Below are 27353 nucleotides of genomic sequence, written 5' to 3' on the forward strand. Positions count from 1 at the left end.
GGGAGAGCAGGCATTTGGATGACAAAAGATTATTGGCGGTTTGGTTTCTTTGAGATCCAAGCCATAGAGTCATCCTTGGTGCCTGCTGAGAAGCCAGCATGTAAGTCTGACTCAGTGGGTAAAGAAGTCATGAAGCCAGGACAGGATCTCAGTTGCCTCAAAGCACTTTGTCAGGTTCCGCTCCCTTGCCTCTTTGCATCTCACCACCTGCAGCCACCAAACCAAAGGAAGTCAGGCTGAGCCATGCGAAAAATTATTTCACTAGGATTAATTTTCATTAAAGGCAGCCAAATCTCACAATGCCTAGTCCAGAAGACTCCTGCAGGGTTGTTTCTCTGTTTCTAAAATCTAGAGCTTTAATTGAAAGGAAATGGAAAAGACTACATAATCTCTAGAAACCAGAGATCTCTAGATCTCCTTCAAAAAGCACGGTGTTTTGAGGGCCATGGTACTCAAGCTTTAGTGTGCATCCAAATCTCCTGCAGGGCTTGTGAAGCTCTGATCTCTGGGTATTTTTAGTACATCTGGAGTGAGGCCTGGGGGCATGCAAGTGTAAAAAACTTCTCAGATGGTGCTGATACAGCTGGCCCAGGGACCATACTGAGAAGCAAGCACTAATGCAAAGGGATGAAAAGGTTCAGACTCAAGATTATATAAGCTCAAGACCTACCGTGTGGCCTTGGCCAAATCACTTCACCTCTTGAGCTGTAGGGAATTAGAGTTGCTATTGCTGCTGCTGCAGCTACTGTTAGTAAGACATTCAACAGTCCCAAGGTCAATGTACTGTTCCTAGGAGTCACTAAGATAACAGGTGCCAAAGCACAGTGGCAGACACAGCAGAGCTTCAAGTATCGCTAAATCCCTCTAGTTCCTCTGTATCCCTCCACATCGGCATAGGTGGGACTCAAGGAAATGATGCTATTACTGCAGTTCACAGCCACTTCCCCTGACTTTTGACTTAACAGAACATCTTAACATGAGTTTCACCCTATGAAGGAAAAAGCCCACCCTGTCCACCACAGCAAAGAGCACTCAATGCCGCCAACCCGGCCAGTGGAGACAGGACGTCCCCGTTGTCTCTACATCTGGCTCTCCAGCACAAGCCTCTAATTGTCTGTGGCTCTTTGCTGGCCTCCCTTCAATGTGGGAGAGTGGTGTGGATACCGAGCCCCATCTGTGAGGCAGCTGGGTTCCGGAGGCCCCCCTTCTCCAGGCCTTTGAAGAGTCTGTCCATGTTCTGCCCGGAGGTCTCCCACTGTGGCCAGCACCTCTGGTCTCTATTAGCGGGGGGAGAGCATCGACACGTTAAAAGAAGGAAACGAATGAATGTCTGGTTTTGAGATGTGGTGAAAAATGTCAATGTGGAGGAGGCTACTTCAGACCAGAGTGTCTTAGACATGGATATTAACTGAGCTTGCATCCAGAATGGCACTCATTTCTCTCCAATCAGTGCAGAGCACACACAGGTGTGACGGATGACAACCATGTGGTTTACAATTAAACACTGGGGCTTGAATCCAAGCTCTATTAAGTCACAGTGAGTCTAAGCCTGAGGCCAGGTAGAGAAGTTACAGAAAGGTCTACAGAGGAGTTCAAGTAAGATCGCTGTCCTAAACTGCCCTATTATTTTTAAAAGCACAAACAATTAAGAAAACTTAACTAGTCCAGTATACTTTAAGATATTAAAACCAACTGAAGATTCTAAACATATGGGCTCAAGCACTTCCAAGGTGAAACATACAAGTTAATTTCTTTTCTTTTCTTTTAATTTTTACATTCATCTGTAAAGTCACTGCCTCTAATGTGGCTCACCTGAACTCCTCTCTGAATCTGTCTATGGTATCCACGGAATGGTTCTGGGTGGACTTTGTATGATATCAAGAATCTTTGGTTTCACTCTATATCTGCAGCATTTGCTGAATGGGGCAGCATTTACACTATGGAATTCAGCAAAGGTGACAAATCACCCCCTCCCCAAGGAGAGTCAGTTGTCAGACAATTACCAGCACACCACTGCTGTGACCACTTTCTGAACAGAACGTTGGCATAAATAACCTTCTCTCAGTTAAAATAACCATGAAGAAAAAAAGTCTGATCATCCAGCTTTCAAAGAGCTCACCTAAACTCAATACTTAGACAAAACCCATACTTCAGGAAGGTGTATGTGTGGTGGGGTGGGATCAGTGGATAGGTTTTCAGCATTTGAAATGGGGCAAACACATAAATGGTGCTGACCTTGCAGATTGTTTTTGAGCAGTAAGCTTCTGCCACTGGCATCTCCATGAGTTTGGGCAAGGTACTTCATCTTGCTGAGCCTCTATTTCCTTATATGTAAAATGGGGATAACGCCTTCCTTTAAAGCTGCTGCAAGCATTGTCTAAGAAAACATATTTCTATTGGGAGACTGGGATTGACATATGTGCTGCACTGCCATGTGTAAAACAGATAGCTAGTGGGAAGCTGCTGTACAGGGCAGGGAGCTCAGCTCGGTGCTCTGTGGTGAACTGACGGGTGGGATGGGGAGGCAGGGATGGAGGGGATGGGAGGGAGGGGGGTCCAAGAGGGAGGGGATATATGTCTACATATAGCTGATTCACTTCGTTTTACAGCAGAAACTAACACAACATTGTAAAGCAACTATATCCCAACTTGAAAAGAGAAAAGAAAACATATTCCTGTCACACAGAAGATGCTGAAAACCCACCCCCACCACACACACACCTTCCTTAAATATGAATGTTGTCCTAGTGTGGAGTTTAGGTGAGCTCTTTCAAAGCTAAATGATTGGACTTTTCGTCTTCATGGTTATTTTAACTGAGAGAAGGTTATTTATGCCAACGTTCTGTTCAGAAAGTGGTCACAGCAGTGGTGTGCTGGTAATTGTTTGACAACTGACTCTCCTTGGGGAGGGGGTGATTTGTCACCTTTGCTGAATTCCGTGGTGTAAATACTCCCACCGTGGCCAATTTCAAGCTACCAAGGAGACATTCCTGATCACAGAGTTGAGGAGAAATGAGTAAAATTGGCTTTTCCAAGCTGGTAAGGGCTAGCTTCCATACACCAAGGGATCCCAGGATGAGGATTTGATCATTTAAAGACAGTTACAGGGGAAGGCAGGAAGTAGGGAAGGGCAGAGACAGGACACAAATGAACAAACAAAAAGAAATAAAAAGAAGGAAGGAAAGACCAGAAAAGGAAAGAAAAGGGAAAAATACAGATCTTAGATATCATCCCTTCCAATTATTCCATTTTGCGGAAAAGGAGACTGAGCATCAGAGAGGAGAAATAAAGTTCCAAGGTCACCCCTAAAATCAATGGTGAACTGGGCTTCCTAGGTGGCGCAGTGGTTAAGAATCCACCTGCCAGTGCAGGGGACACGGGTTCAATCCCTGCTCCAAGAAGATCCCACATGCTGTGGAGCAACTAAGCCCGTGAGCCACAACTATTGAGCCCATGTGCTGCAACTACTGAAGCCCACGCACTTAGAGCCCATGCTCCACAACAAGAGAAGCCATGGCAATGAGGAGCCCGCGCACAACAACGAAGAGTAGCCCCCACTCACCGCAACTAAAAGAAAGCCTGCGCACAGCAAAAAAGACCCAACACAGCTAATAAAATAAATAAATAAAAATAAATAAATAAATAAATAAAATCAATGGTGAACTTGGGACACCAGGCCAAGAGCTTAACATGTGTGATTAGAGACCAAGCATTCCAGAGGGGAACTAGAATTAATGAGTATAACTGAGCAAATAACATGATAGTTTGAACCAAATAAAACATTGCCCCACAGTTAAATCAACAATGTTATAATGACTTCCCTGGGGAAACCCAATCACTCAGTCACTTCAAACTCAACTAGGCAAAAAGACATGAAGACGGGTGCTTAAGAACAGCCCACGTGGGTGGAGAACGGGCAGAATGACCTGGCGGGCATCTCCAGCCCCTAACGTCTGTAATTCTGTGATTGAAGGGCCTGCCATTTGGTATTTAGCTGCCACACAGGAACTAGCAGTACTAACCTACAGCTACAAGCAATTAACATGCACAATCTTGTGAGAATTGCTAAGAAATTTGGTGGAATGACTCTGTGATTTCTCCCTCTAGCATGCGTTCTGCAAAGGGAATAATTTCTGTTGTGTTTCAGGTTTTATTCCTTGTGATGTCAACATGCATTTAGACCAGATGTTCCAACCGTCTTAGAAAATTCAGAGCTGCAGATCCTTCTTTCCCAAATTGAAAAGCTCAGCATTCCAGTTAATGACACCAGACTCCTGTCTGTCACAATGCTGTGCAATTATTTTGAGACTGAAAGAACTTAGTTTTAGGGATCCCTAAGGGTCAGAGCCCTCCTTGTTGGCCTCAGCTTGCACAGAATTCATGACTGTCACTGACTAGCTAGCTAATCTCTTACACCTCTCCTACACTGTTTAAATTTCCCCCCACTCATTTATAAAATAATGATATTAAACTCATCACAAAATTATTTAAAGTAAGAATTCCTGGGCAAAAATATGAGAATTTGAATCCTAGCTCTGCCACATAATAACACAGTAGCCTTAGCTAATGGACTTCACATCTCTAAGCCTCAGTTTCTCCTCTGCAAACAAAATAACAACAAAAACAAACAAAGGACAAAGATACCGTAAAAGAGGGTTGTGTGATGATTAAATCAGATAATATCCATAAAGTACTGACCATCATGCCTGGCACAGAGTGAGTGCTTAACAGATGTTGGCTTTTAAATCTCATCAATGTATTTAATAATAAAACTAAGAATTTGTGACTCCATTATATGGATGAAGACACTAAGACTCAAAAAGGAGAAATGGCTTGCCCAAAGACGCACAGCTAGGATTCAAGCCCTGGTCTCTCTTACTTCATGTGCAGTACTTTCCATGCTAACATATGTTTTGCAACAGTTCTCTCATAGGAAATGGGGACCAGGTATTCTTAATTATTAAATTTGTTCTTCTTCCCATATCTTTATGATTGGGAATCCCATGTACCAGATGGTAAAGTACCTGAGCAAAAAGAACCTTCCAAGTTCTGAGACCAGTTCCTTAAACATTCTCCAGGCAGTAGAATTACAGGAAGCTGGGAGCCAGTTTTATCACTGTTATTTTGTCTTTCTCAAAGGGAAAGGGCAAAAGCCAGGGATTGGGGAGAATTCTCAAGCTTAAACCAATTTCTAGTCGTCAAATGACTGATCTCCGATTATAGACAAGTATAAGAAATGGTAACAAGCACTTTGTGAAACCACATGAAGCTGTGTCTTCCACAGCCTGTGAAGTTCTTGAACTGATCTAAGCCATTTATTTATAGGGGAGAAGAAATATTCTGATGAGGACCATTTTCTAGTTTGACAATTTTATTTTAGTGTTACTTGATATACTTGGAAGCCTCCTGGGAAATCAATGCTACATTTGACTTCTCTTCATGTCATCGTGTGAGCTATTAGATGGCTAATTCGCTTCACAAGATATGCCAATATGAGAGGCACTCGGCTCATATTAGGAGTAGAATTTCACCACTCAATGGTCAGATCTTTTATGATTAAGACAGAAGAGCAATCCAAACACAGCAGCCAATGAAAATGCTCTCCAATCACCTGTAATCACTGCTCTTGGGTTTCTAATGGAAGTGGTCTCACTTAGCACCGATCATGCAGCTCTAATTTATCCTAAAAATAATAATGTGGTTTGGTTTGGAAGTTGAGACTACGGGAAGCACTCTCTCTCTCTGGTTTTTTTTCTTTTTTTTTTTCTTCTTCCTCTTTTCTCTTCTGCGCTCGATTTTTTCTATATTTTCTTTAAGTAGCATAAAGAAGACAAAATTAAGGTAGACCAAGAAAACAGCAACATGTGAAAATGAAAACTATTTTATGAGGAAGCTCAGCGAAGCATGCCAGCTTTGGGGTCAGATCGTCATCCTGGATTCTAAATTCTTAATTTGTTATTTACTAGCCATGCGTCTTTGGCCTAGGCAGTAAATGTACCTAAAGCTAAGGCTTGGTGCCCTTACGTGTCACATGAAGATACTTCCAAGAGCTTTAGCAAAGGACAACTGGAATAATGGATGAAGAGCATCACAAACATGATAGGAACTGTTAGCAAATCCTTGAGGGAAGGCCCTCACTATTGTTCAGCTAAACAGAATGACGTGGCACTGGGACAAGAAACTTAACTAAAAGAAAGTTCGTTTTCAGACTGTAAGGTCTTGGGGACTGAACTAAGTATTTCTGAACTTCTCATCCTGTTATTTAAGGATCAGGATTAGCAAGGGTGGGATAAACCTCAACTCTGCGTCATAAAACACTTCCAGAGACGGAAATAGAGGAGAGTTCTGTGTGTGTGTGTGTGCATGTGTGTAACCGTGTGTGTGTGTGTGTGTGTGCATGCATTTGAGTCTACCACAGAGGAAACATTTGAAAAGATAATACTGGACTCCACTGTTGTCACAAAGCAGACAGAAAACGAGAAAGAAATCCCCCAAAGGGAGAAATCCTCATGTTCTTAAATTACACAATTCTTATGGGACCAGAGATGAATTGTCTAACTTTAGTTGGCTTTTCGTATGAATTTCATAAAACCTTAAGAATCTCCCTGTGTCCTTCCCAACTGTCCAAATATCTGCTTTAGCCATCCTAGAATAAGCGAGAAAAAAGGTACAGAAAGCATTATGAATCTTGAATACTTTTCAAAGCAAATTTCTTAAAGTCCCTGGTGAAGAATTCAAAGAGACAAACTAGGATGATCTAGACCCCTCACCAGTGTCTTTATCCTTCCTCTCCCAAGCTTTGTGTGGAGACAGTCTTTGGGAAGGAAAAAATCAAGTGACAGAGACTGTTAGGATGAAAACAAAGAGACCACCCCCATTAAAAAGAGAAAGATGAGTGTGTGTCATAGCTACCCGAGTCTGAAGCTTTTGAAAAGACTTAACTCTTTAAGTGTGAGTCAGGGCCCTGGGATACAGGCATAGAATACGAACCAGAGTAACAGTCGCAGAGTAGAAGAGGGAAGGAAATCAGAGGATGAAGAAGAGTTTGGAATTGATGTCTAGGTGGATCTGTATGGACCGAGAAGTATGAGAAATATAAAAGGGAATATTTTATTAACATTCTTTAGATCCTTTGTGGATGACAAATATATTTTAGCTGTTACTGAGATTTTTACTCTGCTAATCAAATGTAGCAGCAATGTCCACCCAAATGTTTGGGCATCATGAAGGGATTCACCAGAATTTATCATGATAGCTGTTGGCTCAGACACCAAACAGGTAGGCAGCTGGGGGAGGGGAGAGGCCAGGTGAGCAGAACTGAGTCAGTAGTAAGGCAGACTCCTTAGAAGGTGTACAGCAGAATAAAATGAAACATTGGTGGTGGGGAAGGTCCCTGTTCTCTGAGAGGGGTACCCCAAGAAGAGCTGTGCTAGTATTCATAAGTTATAGTAATATAACAGCCATCATTGGGTAGGAAATCTGGGTAGGGTAGCATCCGTTCATGCATTCATCTATTAATCACTTACTCAATTTTCTAACGAATGAAATAGAGTGCCTACAGTTAGCCAGGATGTGAGATGGATGGAAGGGATGTCAGGACTTGGTAACTGCTTAGGAGTTGGAGTGGCAACCCAGCAGACCTGTGTTTGGGGAGAGAGAAGACTGGGATTGGAAGTTGTCACCAAGACCAAGGGAAAAATATGTAGTTGTTTGTGAAAGAGTAGATGTGGATGAGTGCTGAGATGCCCTCCTACCGTGCCCCAGATACACACGAAAAGGTAGCAAGACTAATTCCAGATTCCCGTTGAAGGTGGTGATCAGTTTCATAGGATAGTCTCAGCCTCGATCAGCACTGGTCTAAAAGGTGGGTGGGACAGGACCCCAAGGTGACAGTCTTCAGCCCTTGAACCTAGGCCAGCTTTTGCTGGGCCACGAAGTCACTGACAAAATGATATACACTGAAGCATAAGCCCTATGTCTATGTCCTTATGCCTCCAAACAACTATAAGAGAAGAGAGGAAAAAACAGAACAAAAAACCCACAGGAATGTGTTTACAAAGGGAAGCTGTGCAATGAACCATGCCTGCATGTCATTTGTATGGCCTTCTGCTTATGGGGTGGAAACTGGCTGGTAGTCTAGAGATGACGAGGGGAAGAAGCCTTGGTACCTAATTGTCAAGAAGTTCCGAAGAAGCTGTGAGGCAGAAACAAAGTGTAGTGACGGCATCCACCCCACTCGGAGTGGTAAGGCTGTAAGGAGGAGAATAAATAGATCAGTGTCATTTTAGAGGTGTTCGCTCTCTCCATTCAGCCGCATAATGCAATTATTTAGTAGTTCAGGATTCTTTTAATTCTGTTTGAAGAACTTAAGAGGTTAAGGGCTTGAAATGATAAATGCATTATTAATGTTGCCTCATAGAAACATGCAAGTCTATAATTTCTGAGGCAGGGAAAAAAAAAGACTAATAGGTTTTTACTCCCTTTTTCCCCCCTGGTAAATGAACCTACAGGAGCTGTGAGAAATGTATAAATTAGACATTGTTAGAGAAAGTAATAATGGACCAAAAGCCATCATCTGAAGGTCTGACGCATTAGCAAGAGTGACGTACACAACTTTAGTGTGTGGCCCTCTTCTTGTACTAAACCCTGCAGAAAGGAATTAACGGCACAGGAAGGGGATGAGTTCACACTGGAAGGGTACATTCTTCTATATGACCTGATGTGATCCCCGCAAGTCCATGTGATAGTTACAGAAGACAAAGGGTGTGGAAATAAAGGGCCTGTGTTTGGGGATCCAACACACTTGGGTTCAAACATGAGCCCCCCACTAACTATGCATTGTGCGGCCTGGTAAACCCAGACAGGTTGAAAACAAAAAAGATGAAAAGAAGATATATGAAGGAAACACTAAATCATAAAAAAGCTGGATTGGCTGTGTTAATACCAAAGGAAACTTCAAGACAAGGGGTATTACCAGAGATAAGATGTCTGGAAACCTGTTTCCAGGTCTTAGTTGTTTTTGCCATTGTTTTGTTCAGTATCATAACCTTAAGTTTTTTCCACATTTAGGACATCATGTCTGTGAAAAATCTGCATCTATTCTAAGCTACTCTGAGTGTGATTGTTCATGGTGTAAGAGATGTGTAGTTGAGAATGAGCCCTGCATAGAATCGCTCTTAGTCCTCTCCAGGTGAGTGGACAGAGACAAATACTGATGGTCTAAAGGAGCTTCTCAGCATGAAAGACAGCTTTGATGTGGTTGTGGGTCCCATGTGAGTCATCTATGCATGTTTCTTTTATTTTCTCTCACAAACATTCTTCAAGCACTGTGCATACCAGATATTGCAATAGGTTCTATGCATACAGAAGTGAATTTGGTCAGGATCACTGTCTTCAGAAAGTCTACAATTGCCACCATAAGATTACATTGAAACATAATATATTTTACACCAAACTTATGGACAAATGTTAGGGAGATTTTACTTCAACTATTTCCAAAGGAAAACATTCTCCAAATAAGTGTGAATACCTCTTTTAAATTGGTAATGCCTGGGTGTGACTCAAACTGTGTTTTGAGCTTTTTTTTTTTTTTTTTTTTGAGCTATGCCCTTTACAACCTGGTTCAGGCCACTTTTACACGATGATTCCCAGCTACTATGACCAGCCAACTTCATAAGCAGCCCCATTAGGTACTTTTGTGTTCCTGCATCTTTGTTCTTACTCTTTTATTCTTCATTCTTGTTCTTTTATTTTGTCTTAGATCGCCCCTCCCTCTCTACGCACATCATAATCCCACAAGTCTACCAAGGCCTAAGGCGACTGTCACCACCTGACTCTAACTTTAATACTGTCTATACTCTGCCTGTATCCCCTCAACACTCACCATCTCCATGTTGATGGCTTCCAACTACAAGCAGCTGCAACTCTTCACCCAAACATCTTCTCCAGCCACCAGAGCCTGCTGAGCAAGCCAGAAGTGCTGGGGAGTTAACCGCCCAAGGAAGAAACCCGAACCCATGGGTGCCCAACCCCAGGGATCCGATGCCCGATGATCGCAGGTGGAGCTGATGGAATGATAATAGAAATGAAGTGCACAGGAAATGCAATGCGCCTCAATCATCCCCAAACCATCCCCACCCCACCCCCAACCCCGTTCCGTGGGAAAACTGTCTTCCACGAAAATGGTCCCTGGTGCCAGAAAGGTTGGGGACCGCTGCCCTACACCAAGAGCTGACAGGAGTTGGTGGAAAATACCCCCCCCCCCCCTTTCTTGCTCCTTAGGAACATAACACAGAAGGCTATTTTATACGGTCCCTGGAAGTTTTCCAGGGAGAATGAGACCTGATGTCTCTCAGCAGCAAGCTGGGGAATAACACTATTGTATTCTTCCCCTCCCCTGACTTATCTCCCCTCTCCTCCAACAGTGCTTCCTGAATCATCCTAAGCGGACCCCCTGGGAGAGACAATGTAAGACTGGCCTTAACTGCCAGAGACGTTAAGAGGGTGACCAGAGACTGGCCACGGCAAAATGAGGAAGCCGAGGCTGCCCCTTTCTGGTCTCACCCAGGGACCCAAAGCAGGTTCCCAGAGCTCCAAGGCACTCTTCTTTGGGCAACAAAGATTCTCAACAGTACACTCTCCTGAAGCCAAGGTCTGGGAGCCAAGGAACTCCCAGGCTCTGGTGAGACCCAGAGGGCAACGATGTCTTTGCTAAGCCTGTGCACTGCGGTAATGACCCAGCTGCCCAGGAGAGTGGTGACCTGGAAGGAGATCTTATGAGGGGAGAGCTAAAAATCTGTGAGCCTGTGTCAAACATACTGTCCACCATGGACTGTAACCCAATCTTTACATCAGGGTTTGTTTCTGAAGTAACTAACCGGAGAGAATCCACATCTAGAGGCGGGAGCACTTGTTCTTCACCTGTACTTGAGAAAGCCTGAGCCTTTGGGACAAACACATTTAGATCACAGTGAGGTCTCTGGAGTCAGGTATCTTTCTACCGCAAGGGACTGCTGTACAACTCAAAGCATTTTCACGTCAAAAAGAGGATTTATTTACTCCCATACCCAGGAAGTCAAGGGGTTTCATATGGCTTCAGATAGGCTTCAAATTATGTTTTCCTACTCAACTCTTGGTTCTGATAACCTCTTTGTCAGCTCCATTTCCAGGTGAATTCTATAAAGTAGCCAAAATGGCATGTGGTTTAGCTATTCCTTAAGTGCCCAGAATCTGTAGAGGGCTGAGTGTTTCTTCTCTGTTTTAGCGACGTTTTGACTAACAGGGAGAAACCCTGAATAAAATATGGAAACCAAGGAGATGTTCTACATTTTAGACTATGACAGGATCACGTCTCTTCTCCTGGAGCCTGCAGTGATGTCAGACCCACAGAAATCACACAAAGAAGGGAGAATAATGTTCCAAATGGCAGAAAAGATCTCTGTAACCACAAGAAGATAAAACAGATGGTGGGCACAGCAGGTTCTACTGATGACAAAATTATTTAGGCTTATTGCTTAATGCAAAGAAGGGAGAAATGGAGGAACATGAAGAAATGACATGGGCATGGAGCTGACTTCTCACTGGTGATACCTTTTAAGTCTGATTTCAATGCCACATCACCCTGACCACATAGTATTGTGTTTCACAAACTTCTCTGGTTAGAGAAGCACGAATATTGTGATGTGATTAAAGGCTTAGGAGACAAACTAAAATGAGCACAAATTCATATTCCTGTGACTTAATAAGATGTAAAATAATGAAACAGTAGCTGTTATAGGCTGAATTGTGTTTCCCCCCGCCAAAATTAATATGTTGAAGACCTAAGCCCCAGTACCTCAGAATGTGACTGTATTTGGAGACAAAACCTTTAGAGAGACAGGTTAAAACAAAGCCTTTAGGGTATGCCCTAATGCCATCTGAGTAGTGTTCTTAGAAGAACTGGAAATTTGGAAACAAAAAAGGGACACAGGGCTTCGCTGGTAGCACAGTGGTTAAGAATCCACCTGCCAATGCAGGAAACACGGCTTCGAGCCCTGGTCCAGGAAGATCCCACATGCTGCAGAGCAACTAAGCCTGTGCACCTAGAGCCTGTGCTCTGCAACAAGAGAAGCCACCCCAATGAGAAGTTCACGCACTGCAATAAAGAGCAGCCCCCGCTCTCCAAAACTACAAAAAGCCTGCATGCAGCAACAAAGACCCAATGCAGCCAATAAATAAAAATAAATTAATTTAAAAAATTAAAATTTTTTTCATGAGGGCTTGTGTACCAAAAAAAGGAGGGGAGGGGGCGGGTGGGAACCACGGGCACGTGCACACAGAGAAAGGACCATGTGAAGACACAGCAAGAAGGTAGTCATCTGCAAGCCAAGGAGAGAGGCTCAGAAGACACTAAACTTGTCAACACCTCGCTCTCAGATTTCTAGCCCCCAGGACCATGAGAAAATACATTTCTGTTGTTTAAACCCAGTCTACCGTATGCTGTTACAGCAGCTGTAGCAAACTAATATAGTAGCTACCAATGATTGAGGACTTCCAGTATTCTAGTCACTATATACATGCTCTTATATCGAGAGCATTTAAGTCTAATGGCAGTCTCAAGAGGTGTGATTAGTTTACATATTTTATAGATGGAGAAATCGAGTTTCAGAAACATTAAGGAACCTATTTAAGGTTATGCTGGCTCTAATCAGTGCCTACTTGAAACCTTCCCTTGAACATTTGAACATGACTATAACCAAACTCGAGGTCCAATCACCAGGCCCGATCTTCCCATCTAATATTTTCTCCACCAAACATCCTGATTTATAAGCCAGAATCTGAAGAATCACTTTGAACCAAACCCTGCCTCATCCTTCAAATCTAATCCATCATGCAATTTTGTTTGACTTCATCTTCTTACACAGTGCCTAACAGAACAGACACCCAATAAGAAATTAACTTCATGGAGGTAGAATTGATATGCCTAGCAATGGAATAGATGGGCATCATCATACATTAGAAGGAAGATCAAAGATTATGCCAAGATGTGAACTTAAGGCACAAAAGGGAGTCTGTTCAGTTAGATCAGCCCTGAAGGAACTCATCAACCCATAGAACCCTTCTCCCGCTGTTCCCATCCAGGCCTCTCTACTGTTCTGCACGCCCAGGGTGCCTGCTATGGTCCAGACCATTATCTTTCACGTGGATTAGTTCGGCATCTCTCCATACAGCTTCTCTCCTTGTCTGCTCTAGTGCATTTTCCACCATAGCCTGTAACAGACTGATTCCCTTTAAAACCCTTCATGGGCTCCCCCACTGGATAAATGTGAGGCTCATGACCCATGAAACCTTACTGGCTCTCACTCTAACCCTAAATAATGCCCAGACAGAGACAATCGGCAAAGAACTTAATTTGGCCAAAGCTGCAACCCAAATCGTGGCCCAGTCACAAATTCACAGGCTATTCTTTTTCTGTCACACCAAGTCACTTCCCAGCAAGCCTGGTTTACTCTAACAGTAGAGAACAGACACTCTTCATCTGGGCATGGAGAAAACAGGCTTCCCAGAGATCAAGTCCTGCCTCTGCTATGAACTGAATGGTGAGTTTCTAGATAAGCCAGGTGTCCATAACTTGGCTGCTTTATCTGTAAAATGTTAGGTTTGGGTACTGAACTCTGTGACACTTTCATGTTCCACAAATAATTATAAAATCACATGCCATGCTGTTGAGAAGAAATAAGATCTCAAGATGAACTAGAGACAGAAGAAAACATACAATGGACAATCTGAGAGAAACACTGGTACTGAAAAAAGTACATGTGGATGCAGTGCCTCAGAAATCAGTGATTAAAAACCTTGGGTTTTTCCCCACCATCTGAGTTTTCTCTACGCTTGCCCAAGGGATGCAAAAAATAAGAGCTGGACTTTCTCCAGGAACAAAGGGGACAGAAACCAGGCCTCAGACACATCCCTTCCCACCCAGACTGAGTCAGGGTCCACCCAGGAGGTTGTGGCCATGAGGGTAGGAAGTTGAGGACAGGTTCCCTTCCTTTCTATGAACATGGCTGCCCTTTGAAATCACACTAGATATGGCTGGTCAAAAAAAAAAAATCACTAACTAAAATAAAAACAAAAAAATAAAAACTATAATCAAATTCTATGAGCAACAAGTTATCTTGGAAAGCAGCTGCAACTACTCACTTCTCAAATGAGAAAATTAAGGCACAAGAAGTTCAGATAACATAATCCAGTTCACACAATCAGGAAAAGGTATTCAAACCCTTGTCATTCTGACTCTAAAATCTGTGTTCTTACTGTAATACATCTTCTTCCTAATGATGAATGCTATGAGAATGTCTGGCTGACATCTCTGGCCTTCTTAGAGAGGAGACAGATCACATTTATTGTTGCCATAGATTTTCTCCTCATGCAAAGGCAACTCATGACCTCTTTGGTATTGAGATGCCATATGGAGAATTCCAAGATCTCTTGTTCTAGCATATGTGTGAGTTATTTTTGGTGTCAACGCCCAATTCCCTATACTGTTCTGGTTCATCAGGATGTTGGAGCTTAAGATTCATCACGTTCTAATTGGGAGAGCTATTTTCTCATTCGATAGCAGATATTGGTCACATCAGTAGGTAAGCATTTAGTGTGCAGCAGGAAAAAATAATCAGGAAATAAAAAGTAAAAAATAATAATTTAGCAAGTGGACGTACAATCTCTAGGTATCATGTCTCCTCTCTGGGTGTCAGGTCACCCACCTGGAACAGGGGAAGTGTGATTAGATGATCTCCAAGGATCCTTCTGGCTCTCGCCCTCTTCAATCCTGTCTACAACTGAGAACAGGAAAGGAAGAGCCCCCGTGGCAGCTTGGTGGAGCAGCCAGGAACCTAGATGGCCATGGACCTGGGCAGCTCTGAGAAATAAGGGCCTGACCACTGCATTTCTAGACCTTTCCCCCCTCCTCCTTGGCCCAAGCCATGTGCTGTCCCTCCAGCCTAAGGGGCACAGCCAAGGGTTCTGGACCTGATGTGGAGAAGAAATCAGCCCCTGACATTCTTGCCTAACCAGCCCACAATAATGACAAAGTCACTCATTGCGACTTTGTAACAAGGACCCACTGACGAATACATCAGCCTTCCCAATCTAACCTCATTGGGCACTTACACCATTATTTATCAATTATTAGATATAAAATTTCACCTTTCTTTACTAAATAAAAAAACTAAAGCTTAATAAACATTAATATCTTAATAACCAATATAGCTTGACAATCATTAGTAACTCAATTACAAAAATAGCTGTCATTTATTAAGCACTTTACTAGATATCAGATGCTTCGTCAATTGCTTTACATGTATTGTTTTATTGAGTCCCTTTCAGTCTTATGAATTAGGTTCTTCTACGATTCCCTTTTAACATATGAGGAAACTAAGGCTGAGAGAGGTTAAGTAATCAGCCCAGAGTAACCCAGTTAGGAGGTGCTGGAGCCAATATTCAAACTTAAACTGACCTGACTCCAAAGACTACTCTCTAAACCACTCTGCCTTTTAAACCACCTTAAAAGTTGCATGCCCTTAGGATTAAAAGGCACTCTCCTCTTTGGTATGCCTAGAGTTGTTGGAATGAAATTATCTATTGAGTCTTTCCATTTGCTTTGGCCAGATTGGTAAGCCATCACATTTCCTGACCTGTGAGTTTATATACCGGTCTCTTCCACTAGTAACCATGCAAGAGAAATACCTGCCAAGTTATTCTCTCAGAGTTTTGGGTCAGACCACACAGGATGACAACTTCAGCAGCTAGTAAGACAGAAGCTCAGATCTTCAAGAGTTATAGCTGAGAGTCCAGGAGGATCCCAAAGGCAGAAGGAATGAGCCTGAACACTCCAAGTCACAACATGGATCCAAATCCTATAGGCTTGATTTATTAATGGGTATAGTACCATATCAATCTATGCAGTTCAGGGGAGAGGAAGGAGGAAGCGCGGAGGATTTCATTGGGCAGAATGGTATTAAATGGTCATCTCTAGCTCCAATGGAGGCCGGAGATCTCAATACACTAGGTGACGTCAACAGGGAGAAGGGGACCAGAAGGAATACTGAGGAAACCAACCTATCGTTCCCGCCCCTCTCTCTGACAGTTACCCTGATAATATCCTCAAATAATGAATGATATCACGCATGTATAAACATGCCCAACCCAAGAGAAGTCGGGAAATGGGAGGCTAAGGGAATGTGGGAAGGTATGAGTTTATCAGGATGACCAGGGTGTATCTGAGAATGACACAACTGTGTTAGCATATCCAGAACCTCAGTACCAGCTACAGGGTGATCCAATCACTGAAACAGATGCCTAACTCAATCACTGAAAATAAAGGGGGCAGAAAACATTATCTGGTTTATTCCATGCTGCACTGAATATACAAAATTCTCATATCCTGCAATAGGCACAACATGGTCTACATCAAGAGCAGAAAAGGGAAGCTAAGGGCAGTTTAAGTAGCAGATCTCTTTCATGAAAGTGAATCTGATCCGGAGGACCCTCCTTATTTCATCCCCTGAGAGCTGTCTCTGACATGATGGATGTTATCTCACCTACCTCTCAAGGTCTCAGAATCACCACACTAAGCTACCTTCTGAAGTTCAGGGTGACTTCTCACAAGCCTGAAATAGCACACAGGTGTACTTTGGTGATGTAAAAAGAAGGTTCTACAGTTAAAATGAATAAATTGTGGTCAAGTTTATGTGCTGGTATCCTCTAAACTTGGTTGGCATGAATTACTTTCCTAGGTCTGGTCAGCTCTGAATGCCATCACAAGGTCAAGTACAGTTCCATGGACCTTGCTGACCCCATCATATGACATCCCCCTACACACATACACACACACACACACACACACTCACACACACGGTGGCTTTTTCTGTATGGCAATCGTATAATCTATAGATGATAGGTCTATATGCCTGTTACCTCTTCAAATTGCAGCAGAAGACAGATGCAGGCTTAGTAATACAAGAAAAGACTCTCTTAGAGTCAGTTGCCCAAAAATGAAAACCACTGTCTTGGGAGGCACTGAGTCCTACATCTCTTGACATAGACAAGCATTGTTAGAATACTGTAGAAAGATTCTCAGCATCTCAAGAGGAACAGACTATAAATCCCTTTCATCTCTAAGGTCCTACGGTGCCTTGAAAAATTTTACCTGCATATCCCTTGAGTCCATGTAAATATCAGGAGCAATCAGAGGTGTGTGTTCATTCATTCATTGACTCCTTCACTCATTCTTTTATTTATTCGAGTAATAAATATGTGCCCATAACTCACCATGGGCCAAGCCATGTGACAGGGGCTGAGAAAACTGAGAAAGGAAATGAAGCACTCTCCTTCCCTTAAAGAGGTCACGGGGATCCTTGAGGGTGACAAGTGCTCTGAGAGCTGAAAACCCACATATACACACTCTGCCAGATCAAGAGAAGCATTGCTAGAGGGAAAGCTTTAGAAAAATTTAAGTTAAGAAAAAGCATGTGTTATCTAATCTGAAACCCTCTAGGTATTTAATAATGTTGATCGCTACTATGTTTTTACACAGAACTGTCATTGAGTGGTTATCCAGACAAGGAGTACCGTATGTGCGGGCATCAATCTTATTTGAGAAACCACAGGTTATCACAACTGAATATGTTCACAGAGAGATTATCACATCTACTCCCCTTTTGTATATGGTGAGGAACTGAGGCCAAGGGAGGTCCAGTAACTTGTCCAAAGTCCCTCTGTGATTTTTTGGAGCCAAGAATGACACGCTTGTGTCTGTTAGACTTGTATAATGTCAACTTGATTTAATATGCTTTATTTTAGATGGTGATGGTGATGGATTAAGAGCTTGCCTGGGGTCAGACGGCTCTCAAGATGCTTTAAGTGCTTGCACTGTTGAATCTACAAAATAAGCTTAGAGCGTAGGTGTTATGGTCCTCATTTTACAAATGAGGAAACTAAAGACCAAATAAATTACTTTGTGAAAACACAGAGCTAGGAAGTGGCAGAGGCAGGATATGAACCTAGGTCTGCCTGACCCTCCGAGCCCACAATCAGGCATTATACTGCATACCTTGTGGTCTGCTCTGATGGATTGCCAGTTGACGCGTCCTGGGCACCCAGGATCACAAGGAATCAAACACAAGTCTGCGACCTCAGCTTAAAGCAGGCTAATGTTTGTTCATAACGTCTCTCTCGGTGAGAGAGGAAGAAGGTTAGCTGATACTCAGTAGCATTCCCATCCTCTTCTTCCCGTGATGAGAGCACCCTCCAGCCAAATGAAACAACACTGAGAAACAGAGGGGAGATAACTAATCTAGGGGCCTGACCCACCCCACTGAGACATTCACAGCGTTGCCATAACAAAAGCAGAAGCTGCGATAAGGAGCTGGGAAAATCTGTTACAAAGAAGGCTACACCCAAATCAGGCTGTGGACACAGACCAGAATCAGCCCTGGAACTCACACGCAGTGTGGAAGAACAGGCACGGATCCCAGGGGGCAAACTGTGCTTCCCTTTCCAAAAGGGCTCCCGATTCTTGGCTGAGGCTGGGGCTTTGCAAACACAATCACTCAGGGTTAGGAGGGGCCAGGGTCCCTTTTGGATTTGGCCCCTGGCTAATGCTCTCAACTGTAGGTCTTTCTCCTCCAACATCTTCATCCTAGTTGTCAGCCACAAAGAACCATATCTGTAGGTGCCAGAATACTCCCTGCTATTTCTTAGCTCTGGGGTACTGGATATGCTTCCTTCTGCTACTTCCTTTCTCCTTCCTTTTTGAATTTGAGAATGTCTATTCGTTCTCCAAGATGGATTCAATATGGCACCTTATCTGGGAAGTCTTCCACATTCCGTGATCCATAACACCCCCTCATGCAAATGAGAATAATTTATTTCCTCTCTGGAGGGCAATCATTACCTCTCGGGATGATCTATTTCAGAACACACCCCACAGTACATTAAAGTTGCAGATTCATGTTTCTGTCTTCCTCCATCGACTGCTGCCTTTTGGAGAGCAGGGACTATACGGTATCCCTCTTTGTATTTACAAGATGTAGTAAAATAAACATTACACTGCAGATTCTCAATAAATACTTCAAGAATGAATATATGAATGTATAAATGAATACACTGATGAGCTCAAATTAATTTCATAAAAACAAACCCTGGTCTAGTAGATGGAGCCAGAAATAATTTATTGTTTACATCTCTTCTGTGGGCCTGATCCATGGTATCAGGTGCTGCAAGACTAGTTCTTGAGTCACCCTGATTCAGAGGCTAGACGGAGGACCCACAGAGATGATCCAACTCAACTCCACATGGTCCACATGGGAAACTGAGGTTCAGGTGACTCACCAATAACCATTCACCTCAGGGGTGAAGACTTGCAAGTGGGCATCAGGCCCTTTTCCATCAATCATAGAGCTGGTGAGGCTGCAAGTTTAGGACTGAGTACTTAGAATGAGCCAGGCTCTATAATGGAGCTGGGGACCCAGTGGGAAACAAACCAGACAGGGTGTCTGTGCTCCAGTGTCTACAGTCTGGGAAGGAGGGAGACAGGAATAAACAAAAGTACATAGCATATGAAGGAGGGACACTGAACCTGAAGCTGGAGAGTCTAAATTTCTTGGAGGGAGATCCAGGCTAGAATTGGGGGGATTCACAACGTGGACCAGTGTGATTCCTCCTGGGTTTAGTAATGGCTATTTTTATTATCTTCCTACCCATTCGCTAGGACTTACTAACTGCCAGGTCTGTTCAGAGTGTTTTACAAACTTAGCCTTTTTAAATCCCCCAGTTTCTCCTAAAGTTAAGTTTGATTGTCCCCATTTAATGGATGAGGAGACTGAGGCTCCAAGCAGGTAAGTAGTGCTAAAGGCCCTCCTTCTCCAGCTAGTGAGGGGTAGAGTCAGACTGTAGACCCAGGCCTGCCTTTGACTAACTCTGCATCTCCCAGTCCAGGAATGGCTTGCTTTGAATATGTGCTCTAGGTGTTGAAAAACAGTAATTCCCAGATTTCAGCAAAATCTCTGTCTTTCCAACAGTTACTGAATATCAACTAAGTGCTGAAATTGGTGCTGAGCTCTAGAAAGAGATATGAGGGAGCCCGAGAAGGACCAAGAATGACTCTAATTGCTAAAGGGCTGACAGTTCTGTGTATAAGGGGGAGGGAGGGTGGGAGGGAAGGAAAGGGAAAAGAGAGAGAGAGAGCAATTAAAAGGCAGAAACGCCTAGAGTGATACCCCAAGCACTGTGGGAAACAGAAAAGGAAGTGACTCACTCTTCCTAGGGAGGTCAGAGGGATGAATCCTATCATGATTGCTTATTTGTTGATAGCCAACTTCTAAAGGTTTAACTTCAGAAAAATAACCAAGTCCTCCTGGTGAGGCAGGAAGTACAAAATAGGATCCAACTGGTAAGTTTTAACAAGATTGATTGTTGGGAACCTTTGCATCTTCAAGATCCTGAGCAGCTAAACTTTTCAAGAACTGGGTGATCCGATCACCTAGTGGCTGGTGGTTCTCAAGCCCAGCTGCTCACCGGAAGCCCCTGGGGGGATTTAAAAATATACCAATATCCAGGTCACATTTTAGAACAATTACATCAGAATCACTGGGAGAGGAGTCACGAGTTGGTAGCTTTAGGAAGGATACACACACCCCTTACTGTGATTCTAATCGGCAGCCAGTTGGGGAACCCATTGCTATGTGGGGAAAAAAACAGTTTTGGTGGCATGAAAGTGACAGCTCAGCCTTTAAAAATATCCCTCAGATAAATGAGATAGGTAATGGCCATTGTTTGATCACCTCTCTCCCCACCTTTGCACACCCGTTTCCCTCTGGTTCAATCGTCATTCCCCATTTCCACCCATCCTTCCCTGTTTAAGTCCTTACTCTGCTGGCTCTCATCTCAAGGTCTCTTCCCCTATGGAGGCCACCAAGTCAAGTTCCTTTGTCATCTGTCCTCAAAGAGCTTGTTTCCTTACTCCACAGCCCTTACCTCAGCCTGTAACTGTACAAGCAGGAGGGTAAAATACTGACTGAAGTCCATCTTGCCCACCAGACTGGAAACTTCCAGAAGCAAGGACCATAAAAATTGTGATTTCCTCTGTCTGTGATTAGGACCTAACTCAGTGACTAGCACAGAGGGAGCACTCAGTAGATACATGTTGTATGAATGAATGGATGGATGAATGAATAAGCAAAGGAAAGAATTCCCCTATACTCCAGGCCATAAGACAAAACCTGATCAAATCTAGTGTTTTCATGGTCCTTGTTATCCTTGCTGTTTTTCTCAGCATTTCAACAACTGCCTCTCACATATCTGCATTTCATCTTTCAAAGCCTCATCCCACACCCTTCTCCTGCACCATGCCTTTCCAAATCATCCAGCAGGAAGTGAATTCCCTCTTCTCTACACAACTTGAACACACACATGTTACCACTTTCAAGGGATTACAAGCAACTTGGAGGTGATAACTGCTTAATTCATTTCTGCCCTTTCCCATTCAGTGCTGGATAAAGCACCTGCCACACAGTAGGTATGCTGTAATTACTGGTTTTAATGCTTGTCTGAATGAGTGCGTATATATTATGGGTAAGTGGGCAATAGACTTCTGCATTCATTTTTCAAACACAAGCAAAGGGACAATCACAAAGATTTTTAAGCTCATATGTATTCCAAGGATTGAGTCTAGAAAAAAATTACTAATCAGGCGTCTTTTCTCTTTTCCTTTGTATATCACACTCTAATTTTTTTTTTTTCAAACTGGAAGAGAGAATGCAGATAAGACAGTGATTCTGGATGAGTTTGGATAATTATATTTTTCACATTGCTTAGCAGCTAAGATTGACAACTACTGATTATCTAAGGCACTGTGTATTTTTCAAAATAATTCACAAAACAAAATAATTGGATATAATTGCAAAACCAATGGATATAGTCTCAGCACACTCGAGTTTATGGACCTCAGTTTCCCCATCCGTTAAATAAAAGACATGGGATAGATCAGTGTTTCTCATTGTTTATTCCCCCAAGACACACAACAAAACTCACATGGGGTTCATTCATTCACAAGGTAGATATTTAGTGAGCATCTACTATGGTATGCTGAAACCGTAGGAGGAGATAGGCATTTGTCAATAATCATAGAAATGCCTGCACTATTGCTATGCCTGGGAGGTAAAAGTATTTTAATAGAGTGCAATATGGAATTTTCAGTCATAGAGGTCAGGAATAAATAACAAAATGGAAAAATGCTTCCTGGAGTATGGGCATGTATTAGGGTTTTTCAGAGAAACAACCAACAGGACATGTGAGAAAACCTGGAGTATTTAAAGGAATTGACTCACGAGGTTGTGAAGGCTGGCAATTCTGAAATCTGTAGGGCAGGCTGACACCCTGGAGACCCAGGAAAGAGCTGATACTGCAGTTTGAGTTCAAAGGTAGTCTGGAGGCAGAATTACCTTTTCCTCAGGGGACCTCAGTCTTTTCTCTTACAGTCTTCACCTGACCAGATGAGACTCACCCACATTATGGAGAGCAATCTGCTTTACTCAAAGGTCTACTGATTTAAACGTTAACCTCATCTAAAAAATACCTTCACAGCAACATTGAGACCGGTATTGACCAAATACCTAAGTGCTATGGCCAAGCCAAGTTGACATATACAATTAACCATCACAGGGCACATATGAAGGACAAAAGTAGGCCCGAGTGGCTATGGGGAATGCCTGGGGAGAGGATGGTGGGAGAGAAGATCTAGGGCAGGCAGAGGCACAGGCATATTGGGCCTCATGGACCATATACTAGATGTGTGTCTTTTTCTTATAAGTAGTGTGAAGTCTTTCATGGGTTTGAAGCAGAGGTTTGACATGGTCAGACATGCTTTTCAAAACCAGCAGTGTGGTGAAGTTGTAAGCACAGATTTCAGGGTGTACAGAGACCGGTCTGTTAAGTAGAGCTGAAGAGAAGTGAAGGACTAAGGTGGTGGTAGGACAGTTGGGAAATGTAACACAAAGTTGTTCACACTGGATGATAGATTTGACAGGTAGGATGACCAACCAACAGTCCCAGCTTTAGCACTGAGAGTCATACATCCCGGAAAACCACTCAGTCCCAGGAAACTGGGTTGGTGGGGAAAATGTCAATGATGATATTCAAGTTTCTGGATACATAAGAATTATCCTGAATACTCTCTAATTTGCTAAGTTGTGTTTTATAAAGAAAAGCATGTGTGATGAACCCACAGGAGATGGATGCAACTCGCTGGGCAAAACGTCCTCCAAGTCCCCATTTAGCTCTCATATTCTGGCTGCTCTAAACCTAGAAGAATGTCTGCAAAGGCAGCATCTCCAGAAGAGCCATTCTGAGATCTGGACCTTCAACAGACAAAGCTCCTCCACCTGAGATACAAATGACAACCCCCACCCCACCCATTTCATTAAACTTCATAATAGCTGCCTAACCCAGTCCTTACCTAGTATCAGAAATGAGCATTTAATTCATTTACTTTACACACAACTAGTGCTGGGGAAGTACCAAGGGTGATACATCAACAAAGAACAACTCAACAAAGAACACTCAACAAAGAACAACTCAGGGAAGGATTTTCTTTACCTTACGTGGTCCCATTTGTACTCTCTCCATCAGCGGGACACAACTTGCTTCTTTACCTGTAAATATTTGATGTGTGTTTCCTAAGAACAATGACATTCAACACTGTCACAATACTATTATCTAACCTACAGTCTATATTTAACTTCCCTCAATGGTCCCAACAGTCTAATTTATGTGCCTCCTCCACCATGCCCACCACCTCCTAGATCCATAAAACAATGTATAAATTAATTTACGCACTCATTTATTCATTTGTCAATTTCCCCCAACAGCATTTTTTCATTATAAATTATGTTCATAAGAGAATGAGAAAATAGAGATGGAAAAGAAGCATAAACTCACTACATGAGCTCAAGAACAACTCAATTCCATTCATTTTTAAAAATATCATAATACATCATTACAAATCAGTATAAAACAATGCTACACATGTACAACATTGCATATATTGCTTATTTAACTTCATATCTTAATTTTGTCTTTCAACATTGGAACACGGATATTTCCTGTGTACATCAAACTCTAAAACTGGATAACTGTATGACAGCTCAGCGGATATGTGTTCTGCAATTTACCTAACCACTGGCCACTGATGAGCATTCACACTTGCAATTTTTTGTATACAAATGAGAAAATCAACATATTTGTGCGTAAAGCTGTTTTGTATTTCTGGTGATTCCCTGAGGCTAGATTCCCAGAAGTGGAATTTCTGGGTCAAAGAGCATTGACAGCTTAACGCCCCAGATACACATTGCAAAATTGCCTTCCAAAAGGGCTGTAGCTATTTCTACGCCTGCCAGAATGTAAGGAAGTGTTTGTGGAACATGTGAAAACCTAGACTGGAGAGCACTTCTGTTAAAGGGGATTGTATGAGGAGCTCCTCACATGTCTTGGCCAAAAGAGAGCACTGGGATTTGCATTTCTCACCCAGGTGAGTTCTCACCATTCTAAGCATCACTTTAGAACAATTCCTAAAAGATATTTTATAACAGTAACTGAGATCCTTAGATAAGTTTCATGGAGTCCCTGAATCTTTGATTCCTGTGTAGCCTTTGTGTTAGGTTTTGGTTTTGTGTTTGTGTATTTGCTTACTTTCTAAGGAAATGTTAAATTCTTGGGAATATCTGTGGTTAAAGCTTTGTTGTTTTTTGCCACCTATAATTCAACATTCTTCTAGTAAAAGAGTACCCAGAATTTTCTTTGGGAAATAACTATTCCCCACACCCAATCCCTTGGTTTGAATGGAGCTGACATCTCCTGGGAAGACCCCGATTGGCAAAAGGTTATTCGTGTTTTCAATCTTCCTAGATCCAGTGACTGGCTCAGGCTGGCCACATTACCCAATTCAGGACGAGATTCACGCACCGAGTGCTTGTTCAACTATAGAGAGAGAAGCCCTTTTTCCTAGACAGCAGTTCTGGATCTCATGTACTTAACTGGCCCTCCTACAGCCTCTAGAGCAGAAACCTACATACCTTAAAGAAGGGCTTACAGATGGGGGGTGGGGGGAGACGCTGGGCTCTGAGAACATCACCTTTGACCCGTAGACCAGCCACATCTGAATATGAATCTACCCTTGGGCTCTTCAACTCATTGAACCAATGATTTTATGTTTCGCTTAGTAGCTGGGTTCTGTCACTCACCACCAAAAGAGCCCAAACTACTCTAAAATATTGGGTTGGCCAAAAAGTTTGTTCGGATTTTCTTATATGAGCGTCCGCAAAAACACGAACGAACTTTTTGGCCAACCCAATATATAAAAGAAATAAAGTTAAGACACATTTTACATCTAGGGATATGCAAACCCAGAGAGGGTCACTGGCTTGGCCAACGTCAGCCTAGAGACAGAATAAGAATGCAGTCTCCTCCTTTCCAGCATAATGCTCTTATCAAATGCCTAATTCCCACTGCATTTTAAGAAAAGATCAATAGTTGTACAGGAATTTACAACTACTTATTTCTGTTATCTACACTGCAGAGTGGTCACTCCTGAAGACTTTGTGCACCCAGAAAATGTACTATATATACTACAATTATTGGAAAGGCAATATTGTCCTTTTTATAATCAGAAAGTTTTCTTTAAAAAAAAATAGAAATTCTTTCACCTGCTCAGAGCCTAATTCAGAATGTCTACCTTTATGGACTCATCTTGACCTGAAGAAAGGTTTTTAAATGGAAGCCAAGCATTTTCCTTTTGTCTTTGGCAAGAGCCAGGCACTTTCCGGCAGCTAGCTTGGTTAAGAATGGAGTCAGTCCTTGGGGAACCCCAGGTCTGCCTCAGGGTTACCGTTAAATGGGGCTCTTCTGAAACAGCTTCTAGCATATGATTTAAGTTTTAGGAGATTTCCAGTTTCTGGTACCATGACTTAGTGCTTGCTGACTGTGGGAACTTAAATTTTCAGCATAATCTGGAAAACCTCACTAGCTGCATAACTCAGAATGACTTATTAGAAGATATTCCAAGGACAGAAAACTTATACTTGTCAATGCAAGTTAGCCTACCTACTCACAAACTGATAGAATTCTAGAGTTGGAAGGGCTGAGAGAACACTATTAGTAAAGCCTCCACATTATTTGGAGGTGGAAAAGGGTTCCAAAATAAGGAAGTGAGTTCCTCAAGGGTGCACAGTGAGTCTGTGATGGACCTAGGGTGATTTTGTCTTTTTGTCTAACAGTCTTGGTAAAGAGAGAATCTCCACTGGCTTCCTCACATGCAGTCACACTGTTTACTGTCATTTTCTCTTGATTTAAGAGTATTATCACCTCTTATTACAACCCTTGAAATAAGAGTTAGCCATTAAAGAGTATAACCATTGTCCCATCCTTTATTCCTCAGCCTGTGAGAGTACCATTTGGGATGGGACAGCCCCAGCAGCCTACCAAGATTCTCATTACCCAACCCTGTGGGGCAGACTTTTGCCAGCCTACAAATGTAGGCTGTGATGTATCAGACTGAACCATAGTAGGGCCTCCCGGCCAGTGCTGCCCACACTAAAGAGGCCCTGGGGGAATATTCTCTGTCGCTGTTCCTATTTCTGCTGCTTCAAATTCCATGACTGCAAATGTTAGTGCTGCATCCCAATTGCTATAGCCATGCATCCTTCATGTGCCTAGTTATGGTTGAGACCGGTTTAAAAACACATACACAGAACGACAGAGGTCACAGGCGAGAATTTGCCGTGCAATATTTATTTACTTAACATTAAAGTAGGGACTTCCCAGGTGGCGCAGTGGTAAGGAATCTGCCTTCCAATGCAGGGTACATGGGTTCGATCCCTGCTCCGGGAAGATCCCACATGCCTCTGAGCGGCTAAGCCCGTGTGCCACAACTATTGAGACCATGTGCCACAACTACTGAAGCTCACATGCCTAGAGCCCGTGCTCCGCAACAGGAGAAGCCACTGCAGTGAGGAGCCTGCACACCACAACGAAGAGTAGCCCCCACTCGCCACAACTAGAGAAAGCCCGTGTGCAGCAAGGAAAACCCAACACAGCCAATAAACAAATGAATGAATGAATACATAAATAAATTAATTAAAACAAAACAAAACAAACAAACAAAAAAACATTAAAATAGCTTTGCCTAGTGATGCTCTTCCAGTGATTCCCAAATCACTGGGACTCTAGTAGCCCAGAGTCCAGGGCAACTGACAGATTGGTGTCTAGGCCCCCTCTTTGCTCTGAGCCCTCCCCATCCCCATCTGACCAAGGCGGTTATACTG

The sequence above is a fragment of the Hippopotamus amphibius genome, chromosome 16 (assembly GCF_030028045.1).
Source record: "Hippopotamus amphibius kiboko isolate mHipAmp2 chromosome 16, mHipAmp2.hap2, whole genome shotgun sequence".
Classification (NCBI taxonomy): Eukaryota; Metazoa; Chordata; class Mammalia; order Artiodactyla; family Hippopotamidae; genus Hippopotamus; species Hippopotamus amphibius.